This window comes from Acanthopagrus latus, chromosome 20 (genome assembly GCF_904848185.1).
Source record: "Acanthopagrus latus isolate v.2019 chromosome 20, fAcaLat1.1, whole genome shotgun sequence".
Taxonomy (NCBI): Eukaryota; Metazoa; Chordata; class Actinopteri; order Spariformes; family Sparidae; genus Acanthopagrus; species Acanthopagrus latus.
Window position 1 is genome coordinate 21,032,956 of NC_051058.1, and position 26,010 is coordinate 21,058,965.

A 26,010-nucleotide genomic window follows, 5' to 3' on the forward strand; every position below is an offset into this window, starting at 1 on the left:
TGTATAAGGGGAAGTAAAAAGAATTGCCTCTGCAAGTAGATGTGTGACCCACTTGTACAACTGGGGAAGTGAAAAAAACATGAATATGAACCCTAAACGGTTGCAAAAACTATCGTGTCTCTAGTCTCCTGAGTATAGGATCTAGAAATCAGAGGTGCTTGTGAAGTACATTTGTACTCAATGCTAACTGAAAAGGAAGAGGCTATACTACACTGCTGGACTGCTGGTGAAATTGCCCTCTTGACTGCTCCTGGGGTAGATAAAACATGATAAAGTGACCTCGAGGTTGCCCTTCCAGTGCTCTTTCTGTTCACTGGTGCCCCACTACATGTTTGGCGCTCAAACATCCTGAGTATGCCACTGCTATGCTGTATAGACAAAAAACAAAAAAAAAATCCCCCCAAAACAAACATTAAAATTCACATTATGGAGGCAACTGCAATGAGGGATGCACACCATTCTCTGCACGTCATTAGCATCAGTCAATAAATGCTTTAAAATGAAATATCGGCATTGGCCCACAGGTATGACAGGTCGATAAGAGGATGCTTTCATTATGCACAGCAACACAAACTGTTGACTGTAGCTTTCATTTTGTTTTGGTTGTTTTGCCTGGAGAATGCACAATAACACAAGGAGAGACTTGTTGATGCAACTGTGGAGTTTGGTGTTTATCAGCATCACTAATCAATCACAATGAGTTGGGAAATATTGGAATATCGCGCCTCCCCAGCTCTACCGCTTAAGCTCATATCTTGATTACTTGCTGTGAATTAATCACGCCATGAGAGAATAAGTAGCTTACAGCTGATGCCAGATAAGCACATTATCATTCACTTAATAATCCACCGGCCTATGAATCAGCACTAATGTGGCAGTTAATGATAGAGGCATTTAAACTATTACAACAGGTCTTAACAACAACAACAACAACAAATATAATCAATGGAAAGTTTCCTCAAGACATTTAAACTTTTTCCTGTGTATTAATTATGATAGATTACATTAATGCCTTGCAGAGTTTCAGTTGAAGTCACAACCAAGAGCTTTGTGTAGGTAATATTACAACAAAGGCAGCCATGATTGTAATTCTGGCTGATGGGCCTGTAATTTTATTGACTGGTGGAGGAGGAGGTCAGGATAATGTCTGACACCAAACAACCTCCTTCTCCATCTATCAGTGCAAATGTCAGACGCCATGATGGTGCAGGGGAGAGGGATGGAAGTTTGATTGGCATCGACCTTGTTCCCTCTGAATAATTATGAATGATTTAAGTATTAGTGCCTTCTTTCATCATAAATAATTCATTAAAGCCTGCCTGCCGACCCCCCACTGTATGTTTGCTCATGTGCTCCGGGGATTTCAGCTGCGTCAAGCCGCGCAGAGATAAACCGATTAACACCGGAAATACAGTAGAGATAATCACAAAAAACACACTGAATCCTGAAACGTGTGTTGTAATTCTCCTAATGAGTGTTTAAGAGGTGATCTTCGGGTTTAGCTCCTGAATGTAAACGTAAATATCGCAGCCGCTTGGGGTTTTATTTTGAAAGTTCGCGCCGGAAGTGTCACGCTTGGTGGGTGCAGCGGACTTGACGCAGTGAGGGGCAGGTCAGCGCTCCATGTTGCGGCGCTGCGTGGCACTGGGCACCGACAGGCTCTGACTGCAGCACACTCACGGCTCCTCCAGCGAGTGTGTAGACCCCCCGACGCTCTGCACATTGAGGGACCGGGAAGCCGGACGTCAAGTCCCGGCACTGCTACCTGCTGCAGACCCGAGCTCACGCCGCGTACACCCAATGGGTGTCGCTACTGTGACCGTCTTCTCCTGCAGTTTTTTTTTTGGGACTGACCGGAGACGCTGTGCTCAGTGCAGTTAATGTCAGCGGCTCAAGCTCGACTGGAAACGTGCAGCAGCGGAGGAGATCGTCTTATCGGGATTGAGGAGCAGCGGCGGCGGCACGGAGCGCTGCAGCAGAGACGGAGCTCCGGAGCGGGAGCAGCAGAGGAGGCGCGGAGGTGATGCCAAGGCTGGCTGGAAAAACACAAAGGTTCAAGTCTCGAAAAGGTAACATATGCTTATTATTTACTGCACTGTCTGCGCTATTGTCACTTGCGTCTTAAAGTTTATGTGATTTACATTTAATGACATACGTGTGCTTGAGGTGTCATTCTCTTCTTGCAGCAGCCAATCTATAACCTATAACATGTTCCTGCTGCTGCTGCTGCTGCTGCTCGAAGGCAAAGCCCAGCCTGCCAGCTAAGCCAATAAACACCCCCAGTAGTGTTTAATGAGATAGACTTTGCTGCTCCTTTTGTACACAATAACAAGCGCACTGCAACGTGTGTAATGCATTTTTTTATTTTTTATTTTATGACTTTCATGTTACAGCTGCGTGGCACATTTTTTATGTGTTTGTCTACAACATTTTATGGTTTATTGTTGGTGATAGTCGTTAAAACACAAAGGTGTCAGGATGCTGGGGACGTGATGATGAGCAATTCTGTCGCAAGCACTTTTCAAATGGGCTTTATGTCACAATTAAGCGGTTCACCTGTGTTAATCCTGTTTTTATTCCCCATGTGTGAGTGAAAAAAAATATAAACGGGACCTTTCTCATCTCTTTCGTTCGTTTTTACAAGCCTGTGTATCATTTGTTGCTTGATTCCCAGCCTTTGCTAACGCTAACGTAAACTAACGGCCGGCTAACGTAAACTAACGGCCACGAACAGCTACAGTTGCTAGCATCCACCAGTTGGTGTTAGCCAGCTAGTTAGCTGGTAACTTGTTTGTTACTGCAAAGTAGAATATTTAATTTAAAAAACAGAAAGGAAAAAAAAAAACCCAAACAATTGCTGACATGAACTAACAGCCAACGTCCTCTGCTAACAGAGCACAACAGTTTCTAAGGACCAACTGCTGGCATTTGCTAACGCTAATGTAAACTAGCGACTGACTTCCTCAGCTAACAGAGACTTGCTAACATCCAGGGGTTGGTGTTAGTCGGTTAGTTAGTTGGTAACTTGTCTGTTACTGCAAAATCGAATATTTGTATTATATTATAATATAATGTGATATAATTATAATAGATAAAAAAAAAACTAAACAAACAATTGCTTTCATGAAACTAACAACCAACTGCCAGCCTTTGCTAAGGCTAACATAAATTAACAACCAACTTCCAACATTTGCTAACGCAAATTTAAACCTATGACTGACTAACAGCACAACACAGAAGTTCCCTTTTAAAAGCATAGTTAGTGTTCTGGGGATCTTATTTTCCTCTGAGAACAACTTATTAAGAATACATGTTACTGAGTTTGTATAATTACTTCATTGATATTGTAAATATTAAAATTCTGATTTTGAATTTCTACATATTGCCCCTTTAAAGCAACATTATAGAAATTAATGACTTGAGATGTAATGTAGGTGTTAACTTCGAGCAAAACTCATTATGTCAAAACAGTGTTATGTCTTGAAGTAAACATGTGTGCAACGCTTTGATCCCACCCGCTCACTGAAGTTACATGGTGCAGAAATAATTGATAGGAAGGCGGAGTGACTGTGACAGAGACACCATTCAGCCTATTACAAGACACTGTACCATCAGAATGATAATTAAAATAGTCACATTATGTTGCTTTAAAGACCATGTGGGCTACATAAAATGAAAACAGAGGCCTGGCTCAATGAATGGATGTTAAGATTATTATTGATTTGTACTTACTTGTTGTTACTAATAGGTTAAAAATGCTTTATATGACTGTATCCTCTGTGTGTAACCTATATTCAACACACACAGTATGGAGGTAAAGGGGGGTTGCCCACCCAGACAACATGCTGTCCATAAAGCCAACAGGTTTATATGTTGGAAGCTGTTCTTACTTGTTCAATGGCTTCAGGCCAGCACCTACCTCACTCTACACAGCCTATTATCTGACATCTGGTCCTTCTCGACAGCGACTTATGTGGTAATAGTATGTTTCAACAAAGGCTGTTAATCTGTGTAATGCCTGTTGTTTGGAAGGGGAAAACGCTTATTTCCCTGTGATCACCATTCAGTACTTTATATGGTGGAAAATAAGTGTGCTTTCGAATGGGGAATGTTAGGAGATGTAAAAACCTTTTGGCAGTTGTTTTAGATGTTTTATGTTTCTCAGTTATGGGGTTTGGATTAAACGGGGTGCATATTTGTAAAAATGGCAAAACTGTCACGGAAAAAAATGTCATTTTTAGGGCATAGCTTACACACGCTCTTACGTTCACAAAGATCTGCCTTCATAGCATCCAGAGAAGTGCTGTGGTGAAGCATTTATCAGAAAAATAGGTCTGCAGACTGCTAAGATTGTGGCTCCAGCACTCATGGTTTTTGTATGAGGCTCGAGATGACTGCTGTCTAGCTGTAGTTTTTTTATTTTTTGTATTCAACTTCTCGGTTGTCAGCTCGGCTCGGCGCAGATAAAAGACAGTCATCCTCAAAGCGTTCCTTCATCACATCAGTGACATGCGCTAGTTTTGCTTCTCTCTTGCTACCCTGCTCCTGACACACATCTGAGTTCACACAGTGTGGAGGTTTTCCATTATGAGATCATGATGTTTTCCTTTTGTAGTCGACCAGCTCCAAAACTTTTTGTCTCTCAGTTCTTATCGCTCCCTGCTCAGTGGGGGGGAGAGACAAGGCCTTGTGTTTTTTCCACAGTCCGAGCCAACACAGTCCCTCCTGTCACGCTCACTGACAGGCCAAAGGTCAAAACTAAAAGATTCTGCTTTCACAAATGGGTGACGGCTCTCTCTTAAACTTAGGTTGACAGAAACCAGCCTTCAGTTTCACACTCTACTTGAGAAATGTTCATGCTTTAAACCTTTGAATAAAAACTGAAACTTTAAATAGACACTGGAAACTCTCCATGACAGCATTTCCACAGATGAAATTTAATTTACGGTTCCGCAGAAAATCGTTATCAGGGTTATTATGTGGTTAATTACGGAGTCCTAATTGAGAAGATTTATCAGAAATACATGAAATCTCAGTTTGGGTCTTAGTGAACAATCCTCAATAGAAATATCCACCAATTAATAATAATGACTTGTGATTTTGGGCACATTCATTCCATTATGTGGATTGGTGTGATTTTCATATTCCACTGGGTAGAAATATTTAGATATCTCACTGCAGCAATGACGGCGACAATTAACTCACATGGCTAAAATATACCGAGCCTCAGTTGATGGCATAGTTGAGTCTGTCATCCCAAGAGAAGTGACGGCATCAGGGTTTTTTGCAGACAGTGCCATAAAACAAACGACAGTCAGTATTGTTGTTTTTTTTTTTTTAAAGCAGAACCATGTTTATTACTGTAGCATGATGACATCGTAGAAATTGTAACCCAATCCAAGATGTTTCTCTGATCTGACTGATTGTTTAATACTAATGCCTCTATATGACCTAAAAAAGCGAATAAACCATCAACGAGGAGAGTGTCCATTTCTATATGACTGTTATGGTAATTCTTAATCCCTGTCACCAGGTCAGGTGATACGACACTAAAACGAATTTTGCTTTGTTTTACCATCGTCATCGTTTCTCCAAATGTGCCACCAAAATCAGCAAAAATGTTCATTTCCTTGTAATAACTTTAACTAAGTAGTTATTTAAACCCAGTGCATGATATTTCTCCCTAAGCTAGGGCTGCAACTACATTTATTTTCATTGTTAATTTATCTGCCGATTGTTTTCACAGGTAATCGTCTATAAAACAAACAAGCGAAAAAAAAGAATCACTATTTCCCCGAGCCAAAATGACATCTTAAAGTTGCCTCTTACGTCCAAATAATGACAAAGAACAGCAGCAAATCCTCACATTCAGGAAGCTGGAACCAGCAAATCTTTGACATTTGTGCTTGAAAAATGACTGAAATGATCAAAATAGTCAGTAGTTAATTTACTGATCGACTGATTGTCACAGCTCTGCCCTTTTTGTGTCTGAACTCAAACCACATCTTAACCAGAGCGTTTGCCATATCAGAAAATCTGTTCTGTTTTTCAACAGTTATCTCTTCAGTTTTGGAAAGCACAGGCCGAGCACATTTTCATTCTGTGGGTAATTTCCTTGAAATGTAGAAGATCACTGATTAAATCAGGAGAGGACAAGACATCAGAAAGGCACATTATAACAATGAAATAGTGTCAAATATATGAAACTTTAAAGATAGATATTGCATTATATTGTTAAAATTTAATCTCGTTATCTTTTCCTTTGAAGTACCACCAGCAGCTGTTTACAGACAGTTTTATAGCCTCCAACTTACGGGTAAAAATAATAAAATGATACCAGTAAAAACTGTATCTGACACTCCACTCTGTGTTCTTTAAAGTGGTCAGAGTTAATTAAGAGACTTCTAACAGCGAAAAGAGTGTTTGACTGCTGCTTCAGATATGAAACAGTCTGTTGTTTTAATGAGGTAAAGCGGCTCTTTTGGTGTGCATCCGTGACCGAGCCAGACATCACCGGGTGAATCGTATCAGCTCTGAAAATGTGAGATTATTTCCTGAACGGGGAAGAGAAATAAAGGTGTCGTCCTTGGGGATGTTTTTATTCATTCCACTGAGCGCTGAGGGAAACGGTGCTCTTTATGCCATTTTAATCAGCAAAAAGCAGTCAGGGAAAAACAGGAAGGCCTATCGGAAAAAAATGCTTGGCTGTTGAGTTTTGTATGTATGTGTGGAATCATCAGTTTGGGGAAGAAAATGCAGTGTAAATGGAATTGAAATTGATATTTTGCTCATAATTTATGTCTCTCTTGGTCAGTAACTCAATTCAAAGCTATGAGAAGGGGCAAGCCAGTCATTTAAGAAGTGCAAGTCGAATATTTTCGGTAGAAAAAAAAATCTCAGAGAAGCAGCAGCAGCAGCTTTGACATGTGGAGAAATGTGTGGATAAAGATATTCCTGATAGCCTGTAAAACACTTCAAAATTGCCTCATTTGGAAGAGACGCCGGTGCACTGAACTCCTTTAATGAGGGATGGATTCTCCCCCGGCATGTCCCTCATTTCGTTGTGGCCCTTTGATTATGTAATAATGATGCGAAAAAGACGCCGTCTTTCGCGCCTCATTCTTTCTTGTTAGTGACTGGAACTGGAGGTACGCCGGGCCGTTTCATCTCGGGCTGTGGTTAGCTGTTGCTACATCTTTTGTCTCCTGTGCTGCTGGGAGTCAGTGACATTTATTAAGTTCTGATTGGTACATTTCCACTGTGTTTCTCACCTACTTGTACCGCACTGCCTTTGACTAGATGGAAGATTTTGATGTGTGTGTTAGGAGTCAGGAGTCTCAGACAGTAGAGGTTGTTCTGGGGTATATTATTCCTCACAAATACCACTTTATATAACGTTCTGTGGCTTTGTTACTGCAAGCGCTTTTAACAAAACCACGACAACAATGTGACAGTATTTTGAATATGTGCTGTTTGTATGGGAAAGGATTTCAAACCAACACCAGAATAGAATTGCAGAAAGCTGCTGGTGAGTCTGTTTTGTATTTCCTGTACATGTTGTTGCATGTTTCTCTTCAAAGGAGTTGGACGTACACCTTAAAAAAGGATCCAGCAGCTCGACCGAAAATGCAGCGCAGGATCAAAGTGCTTTGGTGTTCTCGTCTGCTTCATACAAGGGAGGCTATTATGATATGTAGACCTAGTTACAGTTTCATAACAATAAATTGGAGCACTGCATCAATATATTATAACTGAGGACTCATGTCTGCCTGCTTTTTAACAGCATTATATCTAGCAGTAGCATGTGTTCAGTTCCCATGAGTTGTTGTTTACACATCATTATAGTAGTGTGGTATTATTGCGACACTACTGTACGTCCCATATGAGAAAGTGTGTAATAAGATCTGATGATAATAAGAGCTGGTGGCCCCATTCATACCCTCCACTGCTGTTTTCTTTAGTGCTTCTCACTTTCACCCGAGGCTTCTTTCAGGTGTCATGATTTCAATTCTAAATCTAAAATCGAACAGAAAAAACATTTCATTTTAATGTTCAAAGTCCAGATTTCCTTTTCCACACCACCATAACCTACTTGCACATGTCTGAAGAAGTGTTTTAGTTTCTAACTTTGATACAGTACCTTGAAAAATATGGATATTAAATGTAATTTTTGATACTACAGGCAAAATTTCCTGATATTCTGATAGTTACCAGGGAAATATTTCAGATGCAACCTAAAATTCAGAGATGTGATACCACGTAATTTATGAACACATCAGGACTTCTTTTACATAGGCCCGCCTCCTCTATAGGTAAATTAACTCAGATGTTAAATGTCAAATTCTACTGTGAAGGAGTAGTGGAAGGGAACATCTCTACCACTAATTATCATGATCAGAATTGAACGATAAGCAACACGTACTAAACAGAAAGCCACTTGGTAGGAATGGAATACAGCTGCTGGCTTGAGTTCTGCAGGAGCAATCTGAAGTGGTGTTCTCTTATTTGCAGCGTGTTATTGTGGATTTAGGAAAGTATCTTTAAAAAGCTAATAATGCCTGAGAAATGCTGACATGTAACAGCATGTTAGAACTGATGTATTTGTGTGAACATGGTGTGAGATGGTCTGCTCTTGCTGTGGGATGTCTGGGAAATCATTTCCACCCATTCCCCTGTAGTTTACACTGATATATTTCATACTGGCAGTTACTGCTGTGACTGGAGTCTCTGAGCTTATTGCTGCATTGCAGCTTTAATGAAATCAAGTTAATCACCTCTCTCAGGACAAGTGGAAGCGTTACATGCATTCTTTTATGTGTGCTACCTCCTAAATTACATGACATTACCTGATTCTGCCAAGATTGCCAGACTGTTAGATAACAAAGATCGGCTATGCAGCTCTATCCAATCAGTCTGCCACTCAAAGTTTCCCCCGGGGAACCAGAGATCCCTGTTAGCCTATTAGGCAGCTGCTTGAGCCAACCCCAGCTGCTGAAGGCAGATGAATGGCAGAGTATTTATCAGGCCTGAAAGCTGGAACAACAGCTATGATACCAGCAACCTTCACTGTGCAGTGGTGTCAGGAGCAACCAGTGACCTCCGTTGCCCCAGTTTGATTTTATGCTGATAGCGGCTGGTTTTACGCCCACCAGGTACTTTCTTGGCCCGTCTCCTTCAGTGCACACACAGCTGCAATGACAAGTTGATTAATCGATCCATCAATCTAATTACTTTGTGTACTTTGTATTTTCGATAGAATTGCTGCTTTTCTGTTAATTATGACAGTAAATAAATAATCTTTGGGTTTTGTACTGTTGGAATGTTAGCAATGTACATTTCTGCCATGGGTGCGTCAGAACTGAACATTTCTTTATGTTGCAAGTTTACGTTTCTTAAGGTTCAGTTTTAAAATAGTATTTTGTGACACTGCTGTGCTTATGGTCTTGTTAGGTTTAGGAAAAAAAACAGTCATGGTGAGGAAAAGATCATGTATTGGCTTAAAATACCTAGTCTGGTTACCACAAACACATGTGCAAAATACAGCTGATTGTCCAAAGGTCTCTATAAAATACTTAGTTGTGTCACACTTATAAATGTCAAAACACAGCCTTGAACTCCAATCACTCGCTTGCCAGCCTTCTTGCTCCACCAGCATCCCCTGATATGAAAGTCAGGTCACAAACATGTAATGTGACCGCGATATTTGTACGGTATGTTTGACACATATAGATGTAAACACATCTGTTTGCAGGATGTTGGCTGCAAACATTTTGTCCTAACGAGTGGGCTGAAATAATTGTTAGTTGCTGCTCTGTTACACACAGGAGACATCATCATCTAAGTGTCACACTCGTTCTCCCTGCTCTCCTCAAAACATCTGCTGTCACTATTAGCAGATTACCAGGGGCTTTGCAATTCGTCATGAAAGCCCTGCATTTTAACTGCGAGCTATAATGGGTTGAGCACAAGACAAATAGGGTTACCACCATGTCACCTCCTTAATGCTCATACATTGACACTGCTGCCGCGGCGGCATTTGTAACGTTATCTGTGGGCCGGCATGAAGTTGTCGTTGAAACACTGGTGCTCTGTCATATCTAAATAGCACCACTGTTCCTGTGTGTGTGGTGCTCAGCTAGCAGTGGGAGACGGGCGTCCGCTCTGTGATGTGGAGAGCCATTAATGGGTTAAATTCATTATAATTTGTCGAGGCATTTCTGTGTCTGTAGAACATAGTGGAGACGTTGTTGTTAATACAGCTGCTTCCATTGGCTTTGTGTGCTAAAACAGGGTGTGACGAGGAGTGTAGGAGTGTAGGAGAAAAGGATTTTTATGAAGAGTAGCATTGTTTTGAGGTCTGGGCCAGCACTGTTTTCAATGATGCCCTTTATGTGAAGAAATGGCAATAAAAGACGCGGCTGTGAATCAAAATGTTGAAGTATTTAAGGAAAACAATTCCATTTTCCCAGCTTAGGAGGATAAAGATTTAACCTTAACCCTCCAATTAAGAATGAACATTAACCATAACAAACTAACCCTAACCCAAATCTCAAATGTTTGATATGTCCTCATGTCTGTCTGTGGAGTGAGCTGATAGCCAATGAGAGGCCAGTTTAGAGTGTGGCAAGATGAATCCAGTCGTGTACCGCCACAGTTTTGTTCACACATTCTGTGAATTGATGACATTGGTTACTTATCATTGAGCTGTAGGGTGTTTTGTCATGTTCTTTTCATTATGTGTTGTGATATCAAACTCTTACCTTTATCATTAACACCATCATCACCAACGAGTCTGAGGGTTTTTATTACATCTGCTCAGCTCAGCATCTCTGTGTAAATATTATCCTCGAATGATGCAATGCCTTTTAAAACATTTTTAGGATTTTTAAGTCCATGGAGTTTCTATTCAAGTAACTGTGTTTGTTTAATTTTTCCATTATTGCCTATTTGGTGGTGAGTAACTGATTGACACTGATGGAAAAACAGCATCTCAGACTAAAACATATGTGCACATCATTCACTCTGTATAGATGGAAAACCAAAGAAAGCAGCTTCCAGACACAGTGCCCCAAAAAACTCAGATCAAACTGTTAGATTAGGTGGTGCTGTATCAATGTTCTGTTACTGCACAGCCAGTGTATCGCCTCAAAAGTTTTCACAAACATATTTCTGTGTAACGTTTGGCTGTCAAATGAGAAAGTTTGTCACCAGATGGCTGCCATTTCATGTTTTACGTCAAACTCAGATCAAACTGTCCAACTAGGCAGTGCTGATCAAACATGACTCAAGATTCAGTTCAGCCTATTTTTCCACCTCAGATGTTTTCAGAAACTCATTTTATTGTATTGTTCAGCTGTAATATGATAACAGTTCTTACCAAGCCGCCACGTTGAAAACAGACACGGAGAGGACAGAGACTCACACGCACAAACACGCACGTGTGTCCAGCCCGGCTACCAAAACAAAGAACAGAGGAGCTCGAATTACTACACACACACACACACACACACACACACACACACACACACACACACACACACACACACACACACACACACACACACTCAGCTGCTCAGCTTTCCATGGCAAATAGTTGCTTGAGGCTACATTAATGTACAAAATAATATCTATCATGTATTTGACTATCATTTTAGTAATATAAAATAATTAGTCAAGCAGAAGAATATTAGTTGCCAAGTGGTTCGATGACCGATTAATTGTTTCAGTCATTTCAGGCAAAAATGTCAAATATTTTCTAGTTTCAAATTCTTGACAGTTACACTGTTGACATATATGATAGTAGATGTAGAGTCTTTGGGTTGACAACAAAATCAGTTTGAAGATGTCACTTTAGGCTCTGGGAAATTGTGATTAGTATGTAATAGTACTAAATGATTTATTGATAAATTGTGAAAATATTCGTTTGTTGCAGCACTAGTTGTTGGTCTTAATATCCATGCCAAAGCCATTTGGCCATATTCTTTGACATTTTATAGCAATATCAGTAAATAACAATACATTAAAACATATTATTTGTAATGAAAATAACCATCAGTTGCAGTTTTTCTTTTTATGTCTGTGTCCCTGATTTCATTTATGAATAGAAAATGAAATACAACTGTATGCAGGGTTTGCAAATTGCAGATTTTAAATTAAGAAGATGAAAATTAGGCACTGTTGGTTTTCTTGTTTATTTGTACTAAGCCCACAAAAGCACATTTACAAGATTGTACTTCTAAGGCATGAAGTTACAGATATTACGTTGATAAAAGAAGCAATAGTACACACGGACCATGCTTTACTGAACATGCTGAATACAGTGCCCACAAGCAACACATCTTCCTGAAATGAATCAAAGCTAAGTGGCTAAGTGAAGTGGGTCCTGCTCTGTGGACTGTCACTCTGGAGCCCTGTCATGCTACGTGGCATAGTATGCAGGCTATTTTTAAGACTCCCTTGAGTCAAACTATTGTGTTTTACTTGGGCCAACCCAGGCCACGCACACTTGTAAATTTCAAAAAGGAAAGTGCGTGCAGATCAAAAAGACATTCTCTCAGTTCAACCAAATGTCAGGTTACTGACCACAGTGCTCGCAGCTGTGTTGGTTTGTCCCTCGCAAATGAAAAGTCTCCACTCTAGCTTTACTATGGGAACTACAGAACTGTACCCTTTGGTGGTACTTAAGTATAATGCACTTTGTCTAACAGAGTTTTGCAAAGATTCTGTGCATAAATGCAGAATAGTCTGCACGAGATGCTTTTAAAAATGAGGAGAATCTCCCATTTTTATTCGAGAAATGAAAAGATATGAAAAGATTCCATATGTAGCAGCACTGGAGACAGTTTCACTGAGTGGTTTTCGACAACAGTGGCTTGTTTTTAAGGTGAGGGAGTGGTCTGCTGCTTAGCCTCAAGTCACCAAAATATGTCCTTGTTCAGCCATGAGAGTCCATTGTGAACATACAGTCCCCTCTGAGTCCATCTATAAATACTCCATACCACCTCTGCCCCAAACTGCACACCGAGGGGCAAGAATAAAGAGGAGCTGCATGAGGTTAGATGAGTAAACACGCAAACATGCAGCACTAAGCAGAGCTAAATGCATTCCCCTGCAATCTGCTTGGAGGACTAACTAGGCTGGCATTTCAAGCAACTGTTGGAGCCTCTCAGTTGGTTGTACATGTCAGCTTGTATTACAGTAAAAAAATCTGATGTCAGTTTGCAAAAGCCGAATTTTACAGAATCTGCTGATAGATTCCAATGCAGGGGTTAGATTTGTAGGTCTATTATTTATCACACATACAAAAACATGTTGTGATTTATGCTACTAAAAATGTAAAATGCCAACTGGGATCACTATTTAGTGAAATTTGGTGTCAGTATTTCAGTAATGCATCTCTCAACAGCGCTTGCAGACAGAGTTAGGTCTTGAATCCTGGGCGTGATGGTGTCTTTATTCGTCAGTCCATCAAAGAAAAACCTCGGCACCCTTCAGGAAGTAGAATGTATTCTCTGTCTGTAACTGGTTTCCCACATTCAGCAATGCACTCTGAAATGATATAGCTGGCCTCTGTAGCCTTTTGGCACTGCCTTCCTAATTGACTCAGCTTCAACAGATCTAAATTTTTTCCTCATGCTTATACACTTCACACTGGACAAAAAGCTCAGAGCTGAGTACATCTTTTCATCATTTTAGGTTCGCACACAGTTTCCCTTTTGAAAGTTACAAGTGTGCGTTTTGTCTTCAGTGGAAAAGGGTAAAATCAGCATTCATTCCCAAGTCAGATGACTCTGCAGTAGTCACAGATATTTACTGACCCATCAGCAGTGATTTAAACATGATTCACGGGTGGACAGGCATATTTCCGCCCCTTTTCCAGTGCAGTGTTGCGGCTTGGTTGAAGTTAAGGAAGTTGGCAAGGACACATTTTTTTCATTTGTCTCTGTAGAACCAGTGCTTGAACATGCTTCTGTGTGCGTTGAGTTTTAAAGAGAGACTGGCTTCCTTGCTTCTTTCTGCAGAGAGGAGTTTCACAGGCACATCGGATATCACAGAGATTCCCATAGGAATGAATGGACTGAGTATGTGGAAACAAGGCGTTAATGTTCCCAAAAATGTTTAGACCCGGAGAAATTTTAATAGCGGAAACGTAACATTTCATTTCAGCATGACATCAGATGATATGTCAGAAAGTGAGGAAGGAAGTCAGTGAACGCAACTAAATGCAACGTGGATAAAACTTTAATACGTTACCTTGTGTGTGAACATTTGTGTATGAGTCATATCTCATAGAGTTTCATTGGGAAGGTTTAACAATGAGGACAAAAAACTACCATGATGCCTCGCCACATCATCAAACCACGTGCATTAAGAGACCCCTAGTAGCAGAAATGACATACTGTGCCTTAAATGATTTAACACTAATTTATCAACTTTGAGAGAATGAGAAGAATTGAAAAGAGTCTGAATGCAGCAGCACTGGGGGTCAGTTTCAGTGAGTTGTTCTCAACAACTTGTTTTTAAGGTAGGGGAGTGGTCTGCTGCTTAGCAACCACATACGTCAATATTAAAGTTTGTTATTTGCTCTCATGTTGTACAGAAAATGGCTTTGCTTGCCTGGACAGAGACTACATTTTTTGCCTCCCACAGCTGCGTGTACACAATGTTTTCCGAAATACAAGATTTAAAGGGAGCATGTCTGATACAGTTGCTTGATAGCCGATCTCCCAGAGCTAAAAGACTCTGAGAATGCCAGCATTTCCTCAAGGTCAGGGTCAGCCAGCCTCGCAGTGGGCGACAGGAAGCCAGAGGGACTGCCATCGCTAAATGCCTAATGAGCCTCTAATTGATATCCAGCTGAAAGCCCCACAGAGTGTTAATGCCAGTTCCAAGGAAACTATATTAGATTCCCTCTTCATTTAGCCAACAAGACATAGGAGGCCCTGAAGCATACATTTTTAACATGGAGTCACAGAGGCAATGAGAGCTTACGACACAGTGTGAGCACAGACCATAACACAAACACATTCATACACACTCCACACACTTATTATAATGAACGGAGCCATCATTAACTTGGACCACGCTCTTTAATAATGTTCTCCTGGTCGTAGTTTTTTACGCCTCCTCCGGCAAAAGCCAGCAACACATTCCCGTGTGGCTTCCCCACCATGCTAGCTGCAGTATTAAGGGACTGAATCCCATCATCTCCCACTCTTTTATTAGATGTAACTGCTGTAATGAGATGGATTTTAAGAAAGGGGCTAATCTTGGGCAATGCTTTAAACCAGCTCTGTAACCATATCCCATTCTCCACGCTTTTAGCGAGCAGCGGCCCCTCTGCCAGGACGGCGTTCAGACTTGATTTGCCTAAACGTTTCATTCATCTTGATCAAAATTGACTAAGACCAATCTAGTGCCCAAAATAACTGTGGCTGCAAAGCTACTGCAGACTTCTCGTGCAGTGTTGAGTGTAGACTTGGCAGACAGCACGTGTTTGTTAAGAAGGTTAGTATTGTTTAAAGTCGATCCCGTTTAACTCGATGTGCTCGGATCATGGCTCCACTCACGTTATTCAATCCTGTACCTGCCACTTAGTGCGCAGACGGCTGCCAGGCTGCCGCTCAGATGTTCTGTTTTTTGTTTCTTGAGATAAATGTTAAACACATTTGAGGATGGTTTCTGAAAGTGTAAGTAGTTGTTGGAGATGGTTGTTGTTCAGCAGCTTATACTGAGTGTCAGTTCAAAACCTTTGTGTTTTTGTTGGTGCTTTTCAGCCCCTTTCTCCAGGCTGCCTACACACATGTTTTAATGAGCCAAGGTCTCAGCACTAGAGGCAGCGATTCTCATTTCGGAGCTCAGATGAAAGGGCACCTGTGCTTAAAAGGATGCTGAAGTTGGTGGAAAACAGTGTTGCATTGGTTTTAGGGGCGAAGGCCAGACAGTCACATTAGAAACCAGGCTTGGGCCAATATCAGATATTATTGATTATTGACATATTCTTCACAGTATTGAAAATCAAATAGCTATTATGGAATTTATTTTGAAAAGAAAATGCAGTATGGACATAAAATGGTTCTTAAATTGCATCAATAACTGTCTTTATAGTGTTAATATCTTGTTGAAACCTGCCGAAACCCTTTTTATTTCTACAACTCGGACTGAGACATGGAATAACAGTAGATTTCACTCTCAATACACAATTAAAGATTCATCAAGCCATCAAGTTATGAATCCACAAACGTATCTTTGCTTGTTGTCTTGATATCTCAGCAGATGTTTCCTAAATTAATTGGTGATGACAATAGTTGGAGATTTTTCTTCTGTTTCCTTCCTCATGTTTTTGTGAGTAATTGGTCTTCAGTGACCTGTGTTTTATTTGTCAAAAACAAAATACGGTCAGGGGAGATCACAGACGCCTCGTCCTGAGTGTGCAGCCTGGTCTAAGCCGGCCAATTTGTCTGAGTACCTATTTCTCAAAGTGGCAGAAAGAGCCTGAGACACAGCTGTGGTTTTCTTCATGATGTGAAGCAGCAGCACATTTCTGGCCAAACAGGAACTGCTCGACTTTACACAGAGGCATTTGTATTACATGAAAGCTTCAACACTCATGGCCTCTGAGAAGGAGATGAGAGGGGGAAGGCTTAAATGCCATATTTATCAGTGAAATGGGGACTTGGATAATTTGTTTTGATCATTTTCTGGCCTTTTCAGTAATAATACAGAAGCCACAGTGGACAGAGGAGAATTATGCATTTTGCCACATGATTGAGATTTGAAAGGGAATTTCTATGGGACTCAGATTTAAGCGAGTGTTGTTTTTTTCTAATTGAGTGCCCTTTTTTTTTGCTTCGGCAATCCATATCATATTAAACCAGACGACTAGCGCAGGGAGGTGTTTTGCCCTTGCTTCTCTTCTAATCATCATCTGCTGGGAGGGGGGGCGACAGCTGCCCGGCCTTTGTGACCCTTCTAGCTTCAAGTGACAAGGAGAGCCGACCTTCCAAAATGTTTTGTGTCTGTCGGCGGCCATATTTCCTTAACCCTGACACCATTAACTAACTTCTCCATTAAAGTCGATTTTACTTGCTGAAATTAAAGAATCCTTTTAGAGGTGTTTTTATTTGAGCAAATCAAAAAGAGAACAGACAAAAAATAATTTCTGCTGGAGGAGATGACATTTTATTAAACAAACATGTTATTAATTTTAGATTAAAACAGCCGAATGTCACCCCAAACAGAGGCAATTTAAATCCCCCCTACAAGCCTTCAAAGCCCTGAACAAAAAGATTTCAATATATAATCAATATGAATATAATCAAACTGAGACTTCTGGAGATATGAATGTCTCACAGCTTCTCATTATTATTGCTGTAACTTATTTAGACTTCCATTGGTTGCCTCAGCTTAATTAACGTGTTGGCAACTCAGTGTGAAATTCAGATTAAGTCTTATAAAGTGTTCCCTTCAGAGAGCGTCGCGCAAACCATAATTAGAAAATGGAAAAAAAAGCATTAAGTCCATGTGACACCCTTGAGGAAACTTGATTATTGTGTTGCAGTTTTGTCTGAAGACGTCTTTTGAGCTGAAATGACATTCTGCTACCTTTGAAAATGTAGTTTATGAATATCAGCTGCCTGACATTGGAGGGGATCACTGAGGGCTTCTGCAAGGACTCTGTGACGCTCCAACACATTTGTTGAATCTTGCCAGGGGCTGATCTTTAGTGTTGACACTTAAGGAACCGTTTGTTTAACAAATACTGGAGTATTTCTCTCATAACTTCGTTTTAAAACCCGAGCGGAGTCCTCCCTCAAAAGTGTGGGCTAATTAATTCTCCACAGAGCAACTTAGCTGCCAATTGTGTTTATGTAATCGCCTGATAACTTGGAACATACGTTTCTGTGGGCCAGTGTGGCTCCGACTAATTAATCTTTACAAAGATTATTTTGGGGCATTGTTTAGTTTTACTGCACAGTTTATAACAAAATAAAATTATTTATGAGATATTTGGGTTGGGCAATATAACTTTATTAACTTGTTTCGTGAAAAAACACTAAATTGTGTTTTTTTGTCGTGACACGGCACAAGTGTTGCCCAGACTCTTTTAGTCGTTCTAACACTTTACTTAACACATTTACTCACCAAGTCATCATATCCACATTACTGATGATTATCTATCTACCAACAGTCATGTCATCCATACAATATTATTGGCATTTGGTCAAATACATCATTGTATTTGATTTTGTCGCCCTATTTATTCATTCCCTAAATCACACTCATAAATTGAGTAACCTCTCAGTCCGTCAAAAATGCTCAACACAATTTCCCCGAATGCAAAGTGACGTCTTCAATCTGCTTCTTTTGTCCAACCAACAGTCCAAAACCTGAAGACTCTATGTTTAGTGAGCAAATCCTCGCATTTAATAGTGTGGAACCTGCAAAAGTTCCATTTTTGCTTTTTTAAGTTTAAAATTCAGTCAACATCTCCTCCATCCATACTGATGGAGAGTCAGGTGAAGTTTCGTAGTCCACAAAACATTTGTGGAGCTTCACAGCATCTGAAGTGGGCTGGAACTTTCAAAATGTTATGATGGCTCCTCACAGCTCGTCCGGTGTGATCCAGGTCTCCAGGAGCTGTGAGACGTTATTTACACCCTCTGTGGCTCTTTTATCGAACTGAAGTGGCCAAGCTCAAACACACTTCAAAAGTTTAGATATCGTCTTCTGGCTTCTGGAGACTTGGATTACAGTATTTTGGTCTTAGATTTAAGTCTTTTGGTCTTTGGTTTTAGTTTTCCTGTAAATTTGAAGAAATGTCTTGTTCCATTGGCATGAAGGTGACTGGATAATGACCGCATTGTTATTAATTGAGTGAAGTGTTCCTTTAACTGATGACAACTTGTTGCATCTCTACTATGTTTTGTGACGTATAGATGCTTAAATGTATAAAATCTTTGGGTTTTTTGATGAACAGTTTTTTGTAAACTTCTATACATATGGTATTTGGGTTTCACATCCCTCCCTCTCCCTTTGTTTTCATGTTTCTCACATGACTCCAGACATCTCCCACACAAAAATTTCAGTCCCCTCTCTCCCCCATTCTTAACTGGCCACCTAATGACATAATGACAGATTTGGTCGGAGTGCTTCAGGACTCAGTGGCTCTGCATCACAACTCTGAAAGCAGCACTTTATGTCAGATCCGCCCCTGAAGAGGGTGACAACTGTCTACTGTCCCAGTCAGTCCTTTGACAAGCAGCCCTTGTCGATACCGCAAACTGCGTTTTTTTTTGTTGTTTTTGCATCAGCAGCCGCTGATTGTGTTCTCTGTTAAAAAAAAAAAATCATCAACAGTGTGAACAGTGACCGGGCAGTCAGTCCACCGCGTAGACCTGCCACGCTGCGTCTTCTGCCACGCTGCGTCTTCTGCCGTGTGTCAGTACAAGCCTCCCTCAGTCAGTCGGCAGCCTTGAGTTAAAGTTTTTTATTTCCCTGTGGTTTGCCTTTGTAGAGAACTGTCGGGTGTCCCCTCTGGAGAGGGATCTGGACCGTGGTTCAGCCTAGCGAAATGTAGCGCCTCACTGCCCTCAAAGCCGGATTTGGAGACCTGCCTGCTGTCTACTCATGGTGAGTCATCTCTCAAGTTTCATGGCACTTGAACTAGCACATATAGTCGGGACCTTTATACCTATTGCAACATAACAGTGAAGTCATTGTGTACAAGATTCACAGAACAATAGATGCATTGTTAACCTTGTGTTTACAAGTAGACAAAGGTCTCGAGTACATGCTCACTGTTTCATAGTATTTTTTCTAAAACGATGAATTGGAAGCCTTTTGAAGCAGATTGTTTCTTTTAAGCAAATATTTGCCTCCACAGTGTTTATTTTCAGGTTAGTGGAAAGAAAACATCTAAAATGCACATTCAGTTTTCATTACTGGAAATCAGTAGGGAATTTTCTAAGTGTAAGTAATCAGCTGGGGAAGTTTCACGGTAATATCTATGATGTAATATCTATCTGTTAAGCGTCACTGTTTTAGCAAACGTCCTGTCCATTTAGCAATTACCAGTCCCCTCCCTCCTCTCTACGTCACGACAAGAGCACACAGACAGGACAGGACCGCCTCTTGGCAGGGATACCACTAGTAGCAAAAGAGACAAGACATCTCTGGTATCATACCAGAGATGTCTGTATGAGAGACACATTGTTGTTTGTTCACATATCATTCGTAGCCTGACAGTTTATTCTTAAAATCATTGACAGATTTATTTATTTTTTATGGTTGTTTATAGTAGTATTTTGAACCTGGCTTTATCCAGTGTTCAGATTTCTTTTCTGGAAATGTGTGTTTTTAATTACATAATGCCTTATTTGTGTATTTTAACAACACATTAAAAAAAAACAACATTGTCTTAATGTTGGGTGTCCCCTTTAAAGAGACTTTTCCTGAAACAAACTTTTCAACAAAGCATCTGACTACCCATGAACCAGTCAACCTTGGAGGATTGACCTTTTACATGTACTTAATCACAATACATCAAGGTGACACTGCAGAGTAACTGTTTCACCCGCAAAATCTTATCATACGGAAATAGATTCATGTCATCTGCTTCTATCTTCATTATGTTTCTTTTTGCAATACCTGCTGTCATCTGTTCAGAAGAAGCTGTCCATCAGAAAAAGTCTTATCTTTAAGAAGCGTCTCGAGTACTGATCGACGTGTCGGCCCGGGGCCATATGTAATTACTCTGTGACTGGCCAGCCATGAAATTGTTGTTTGGCTCTGAAATGGATCCAAAGTCATTCAATAAGAAGTTTTTTTAAGAGTTAGGCCGTCTGGTTCTGGCAGAATTAGAACGAAAGTGACGGTGACAGCATTGCACTGGCTGTAAGATGATTGGAGGAGAGCTACGGATAGCTAATGAAACATATTTTTGATAAGTGATTCATCGATTTGATTACTTTTTTTTGATAAATGGAGAAAATGATTGTATAAATAAGGTTAGGGTTAGACAATAATTCATCCTTAGTTTCAGCCCTTGTAAGAAGTTGACGCAGGTACCTGCCAGTGTCTGTTGGTAATCTCATTACCACCATGTAACTTTGTAATCCACACATTAGTCTGCAGTGTGTGTCTGAAGACAAACAACTTCTGTCAGCTGTTAGAGGGAGTGTGCAGCTCGCAGGCTGAAGAGAGGTATGCAGAGTGACAGTCGCTGGCTCGAATGTGTGCAGCTGTGGCCTGTAAGATGCGGGCCGGCAAATGGAGTGGAAGAGTAGTCCAATTAAACTCTGCCTCTCCTCTGAGAAAGAGGCTAACGGCTCTGAACGCCGGCCTCTCGCTCCCTGGCAGAAAGTGCTGACACAGATTTTTTGTCTGACTGAAATGCCTTCTGACCGCACGACACTGGCTCTTTTCTCCCTCCGAGACACCACCGGCGTAAAAAGCCGGGGCTGCACAAAAGAGACACAGTCTGCGAGCACTGCTTAGGAGGTGGCATAAATTATAATCATACCATAAACTGGCGCTAAGGTCCGCATTACTCACATTTTCGAGGGTGAGAAAGGAATGTCTTTGTCTGAGCCGTTAATTGGGTTTATATGCTTAAAACCTCTCAAACCTGGTGAACAGATTAATTTTGCTTCACATTTACAGTCCCGTCTTTGACATCTGTTCAAACATGCACAAGTGCCTTGTCCCTTTTGGCATGCGGCCTTGATCTGTCAGTCTGTGATTGACAGGTCAGCTCTTGTGTTGATCACTGGTGCAAAGATGCAGAAACATGACAGCATCTCCAGGCACATAAAAAACTGGATTCTACTCCTCCAATTGTGCGTGTCATCAAATGTGATGGTGTTCCCCTCTGGAAGCTTTGGGTGGTGGAGGTGGTTTTTTCAGTGTATTTTTCAATGTGGAGAAGCTGCAGTCACTATTTTTTACATGCCTCGTGTAAGTCGACCGCATTTATAGGCTCTCTTCCGATAGTATTAGTCACGCTCTGACCAATCGGATGCTTCAGGATGTAAATCTCGGCTGAGTGCTGGAGGGGACGATGATGAGAGTGATCAGCGTTGTCAAGTTGTAGAGGGGGATCAGAAGAAGACGGCCTCTCCCCAGTGGGATGTGTGGGCGGTTAGCTGCAGCCCACAGCTACTGAAGGGGAGCTGTGTCAAATCTGACATGCTGAAACCCACAAACGCCAACACTGACAGCCAGTTGTGACGAAAACCAATTTACAGGCACGATAAATTCTGTTTGAGTTGTGGGGGAGCTGTCCTCCCTGGCTTGATCTTGTTCCTTTAGTCTTTTAGTCATTCTTGTATGGTGGTAGGTAGGCTGGTTTCTGTTTGTGCTCTGTTGGGACTTGTAGTCACAAATCTGCCAAAGATTCAAAGGAGATTAAACAAGAGTTTATTTTTTCAAGTAGCTGGAATGTACCAGGGACACGACGCAGGTAGGATGCTCATTTTAATGTTTTCTTAGACATAAAACAGAAGCCCCAGATATGGATCTACATTTTTTTGAAAAGATAGATGGATAAAGACTGAGACATGCAGTGCACGTACTTCTGTCTTGTCTTATATGAAACACTCAGACAGAATTGGCTGGGAACGCTTGTGACACACAGGCAAAAAACTCTCACCCACAGAGACCTGGCCTCAATTCCCGGTAGGGCTACATCTGTCTTAGTCATGCATTCCATCTAACACCGTGGGGAGTTTAGCGGAAAGCCAGTGAGGGATTGTGATCTGGACGAGTTCCTCCAACCTGAACCCAGAGAGGTGGGATCCGAGATGTATAGCATGCGCATCAAGGATAACCTCAACCTGACTTGTAGCATTATCATGTTGATTTGGAAGACAACCAACGAGCTGAGTGGTGTGTTTTATTCACTGCTGTGTCTGGCATCTCAAATATTAAGGGTGCATTATCTAAATATCCCTGCTCTGAACAAGTCAGGGGGCAGCATATCTATGCAGTACCAGCTAAGTGTCTCTGTCTTTAGCTAGTTATCTTAGTTAGCGGTGTAGGTAGTTCCCAACCCAACAAGCCAAAATGTCCGTAATCCATAGTACAACCAAAAAAACACATCTGCACAAGTGATTTTTGTATTGAGTGCTGACCGCCTCCCCTTCTCGTTAAACATCTTGTTATAATTATGGATGTCCCATGTTGACACTGACAATAAAAATGAGATACATTTTCTAAGAAAGCATAAATATTAAACAATATCAAGCTAATTCTGGCCCTTGCACAATAGCAGTCGATGACCCACTGTTCGTCAGTGTCTTCTGGCTTGTTTGCTTATAGCTACAAGTGAGTCTTATTGTCATGCAGCTCATTTAAGCATGTCTGGCTGGTGGCTTTGAAGCTGGACACGTCGGTCAGCTCTGGACTCGTCGGCTTGAGATTGGAGGCTGCTGCTTTGGCTTTGAGCAGAAAAATCTCTCTCTCAAGGGGAAATATTGGAAGCTGCACATGAAAGAGCTCCAGGAGGCTTTTATACCATTTGTCAAAAGAAGAGTTCTGTGTTTGTCTCGTCAGTCGAGTTATGAATGTATGTTGTTAATGAATTAATTGCTTGGCAGAGAATATTTTCCAAAGTAATTTCTTCAGAAAAATCCAGCCTTGTGCAACTAAAAGCTTTCAATCTAACTACAGACCTCAGCTGCTCATCTTAAAGCAATGTCATTAAGCATAATAGCTTCCAGTGGTCTCTCTAATGGCTTGCAAAGTCCAGAATGTACTAGCCAGCGTCCAACACAGGAAATGAAAGGCACAGAAGTCAGTCTGTGCTAATGTATGGTTTTGAGAAGTCACACCGCATGAACAGCATGAAAAGAAAATCTGCATTGTAGTCTAGGCTGAGCTGTACCACAATTTCCTTCACATTTCTTTCTTGTTTCACTCCATGCATAATAATAGTGGGGGTAGAAGAAGATACAGCAAAAGTGCTGTGAATTAATTTCCTTCCTGTCAAAACTGGGACTCTTTTTTTCCACCACTTCTCTCCAAAACCCTGCCGGATTAAGTCCAGTATGGCAGTTTGCAGGCTATAAATCATAATCTATTCGATCCCTGGCCTAACCTCACCTCACCTCAATATCTCCTCTGCAATTTGTTGTACAGTGTTTGGACTTAATGCAACAACACCACAACAGCTTGTGGGCATCTCTTCTAAATTGACTTGTTGAGGTATGTAGTGGGGAAAAGTAAATTGCAAATCATTAGGACATTCCATGTTGAGATTCATTCTGCCCAGTCAGCCATGGTTTCTTCATCTTCATCACAGTATTTAGCATAATTAATGTGTGCATGAGATTACAAATACGCAGCAGACGCAGAGGTAAACAGAGACATCCGGCTATCATCTGGGCTTTTCAGGGAGTTCTTTAAAGTGATGCTCCTGTGGGACCGTGCATGCACAGGTTTGTTCAAAATCGACTCCTCCCCTCTCATCTCTGCCAGCCGTCATTGACAGCTGGGCCCCGCTAACAGCTGCCTCCCCTCCCCCAAAATCTAATGCATTACAAAACAAAAAGTGTTGCCAGTGAACAACGGTGCTTCACAGGGAGCAAATTGTTGAGTGACGCCACTGGGAATTCATGGGTGGTCCCTGATTGGTTTAGAGGTGCAGCTATTATTCCTTATTGATTAATCTGCCATTTGTTTCCTCGATTAATCGTTTGGAAAAAGTCAAAAATGCCAATTACAGTTTCCCAGAACTCTAACCTCAACACAAATAACAGTTAAAGATATAACAAAGATATTCAGTTAGTTATAATATGAATCTCATCACGTCTAATAAAGAAAAGCAGCAAACATTCAATATGGAGAAGCACGAACTAGATAATATTTAGCTTTTATGCTCAGTCAGTGACTCAAACTTCAAATTATCTTCGGTCAGTAGACAAATTGATTAATGGACTAATCGTTTTGGCTCATGTCATGCAGGTTCACAAAGCGTAGCTTGATCTTTTAGTTTGATTCATTTCAGGTCAATCCACTCTGTCCAGGAGGAAATTTGTGAGGATTTGACATTAATTACCTCCGCCAAGGAGATTATGTTCTTAGTCAGTTTGTCAGCATGATTTCACAAAAACTATAGAATAGATTTTCATGAAACTTGGATGGAGGATGGGTCTCTGCACAGAACAGACCTTATTATCTTTTGTGTAAATCTGGGTACTTTTCTCACTTAGATTTTTGTTGATTTTCCAGGGAATAATGCATGGGTCTTGATGAAAAAGATATTTATTTTTTTTCTATTTTTATTCATCATATTTAGGTGGATATGAATGACTATGATTTGATGCAGATCCAAATAAAGTTCTAAACCTAGTGGATTTAAATATGTTGTCTAAAGGACAGCCTTTTTTTCTGATTTTGGCCTTTCACATATATTTCAGATATAAACTTATTTAGTTTCTTCAGTTTAGTTTAGTTTTTTTAGAAAAACAGATGCTTAAGCTAATTTATACTTATTAAACTCCAAGTCAAGTTTGCTGTTTCAATGCACTGATGTCATTGATAGACATACTAAAATATACTATCAGATAAATGGGAGAGAAACACAACGATTAGGGTCGAATGTGTTGATGCGTTCTATTTATGACACTGACGTCAAGAAAACCCATAAGAAGTCCATGTACCGTGCCAATCCCAAAGGTACAGAGAGTCATCAGACATTCAGAGGCTGGGTACGGTTTCAAAACCACAGGACAAGAACAGAACAGATCAATAGGGTACTGCGATCCATCCAAACAGGCAGGGAGAGGAGGTGGAGTAGTTCAGGTATATCAGAAAGGTACACCGACATTTGGTGTTGACGAAATGAGTTTCTACCCTTAGCCTGGCCTGCCCGCTCATAAATAAGACAGAAATGCAGGTCCAATTGTGAAAAGTGAATGTTGACAGTTTCGTTTATGTCTGGGGAAATAAGTCTGTGAATAACACCAGCATGGATGTAAATGTTTTTTCCACTGAAGCAGAGGCACACAG

The 26,010-nt window shown here is 40.8% G+C and overlaps 1 protein-coding gene across 4 annotated transcripts in view; it reads left to right on the forward strand.

Moving 5' to 3' along the window:
* Positions 1-26,010, forward strand: part of tanc2b (tetratricopeptide repeat, ankyrin repeat and coiled-coil containing 2b) — a 157,600-nt gene that overhangs the window by 2,081 nt on the left and 129,509 nt on the right. For 2 of the 4 annotated variants that reach the window (XM_037082105.1, XM_037082100.1), the window contains exons 1-2: positions 1,571-2,069; positions 19,517-19,632. The gene's annotated coding sequence lies outside the window, so the exon portion shown is untranslated. Of the gene's footprint in view, positions 1-1,570; positions 2,070-19,516; positions 19,633-26,010 lie in introns of those variants that run through there. The other 2 variants (XM_037082101.1, XM_037082102.1) reach the window with 1 other exon arrangement.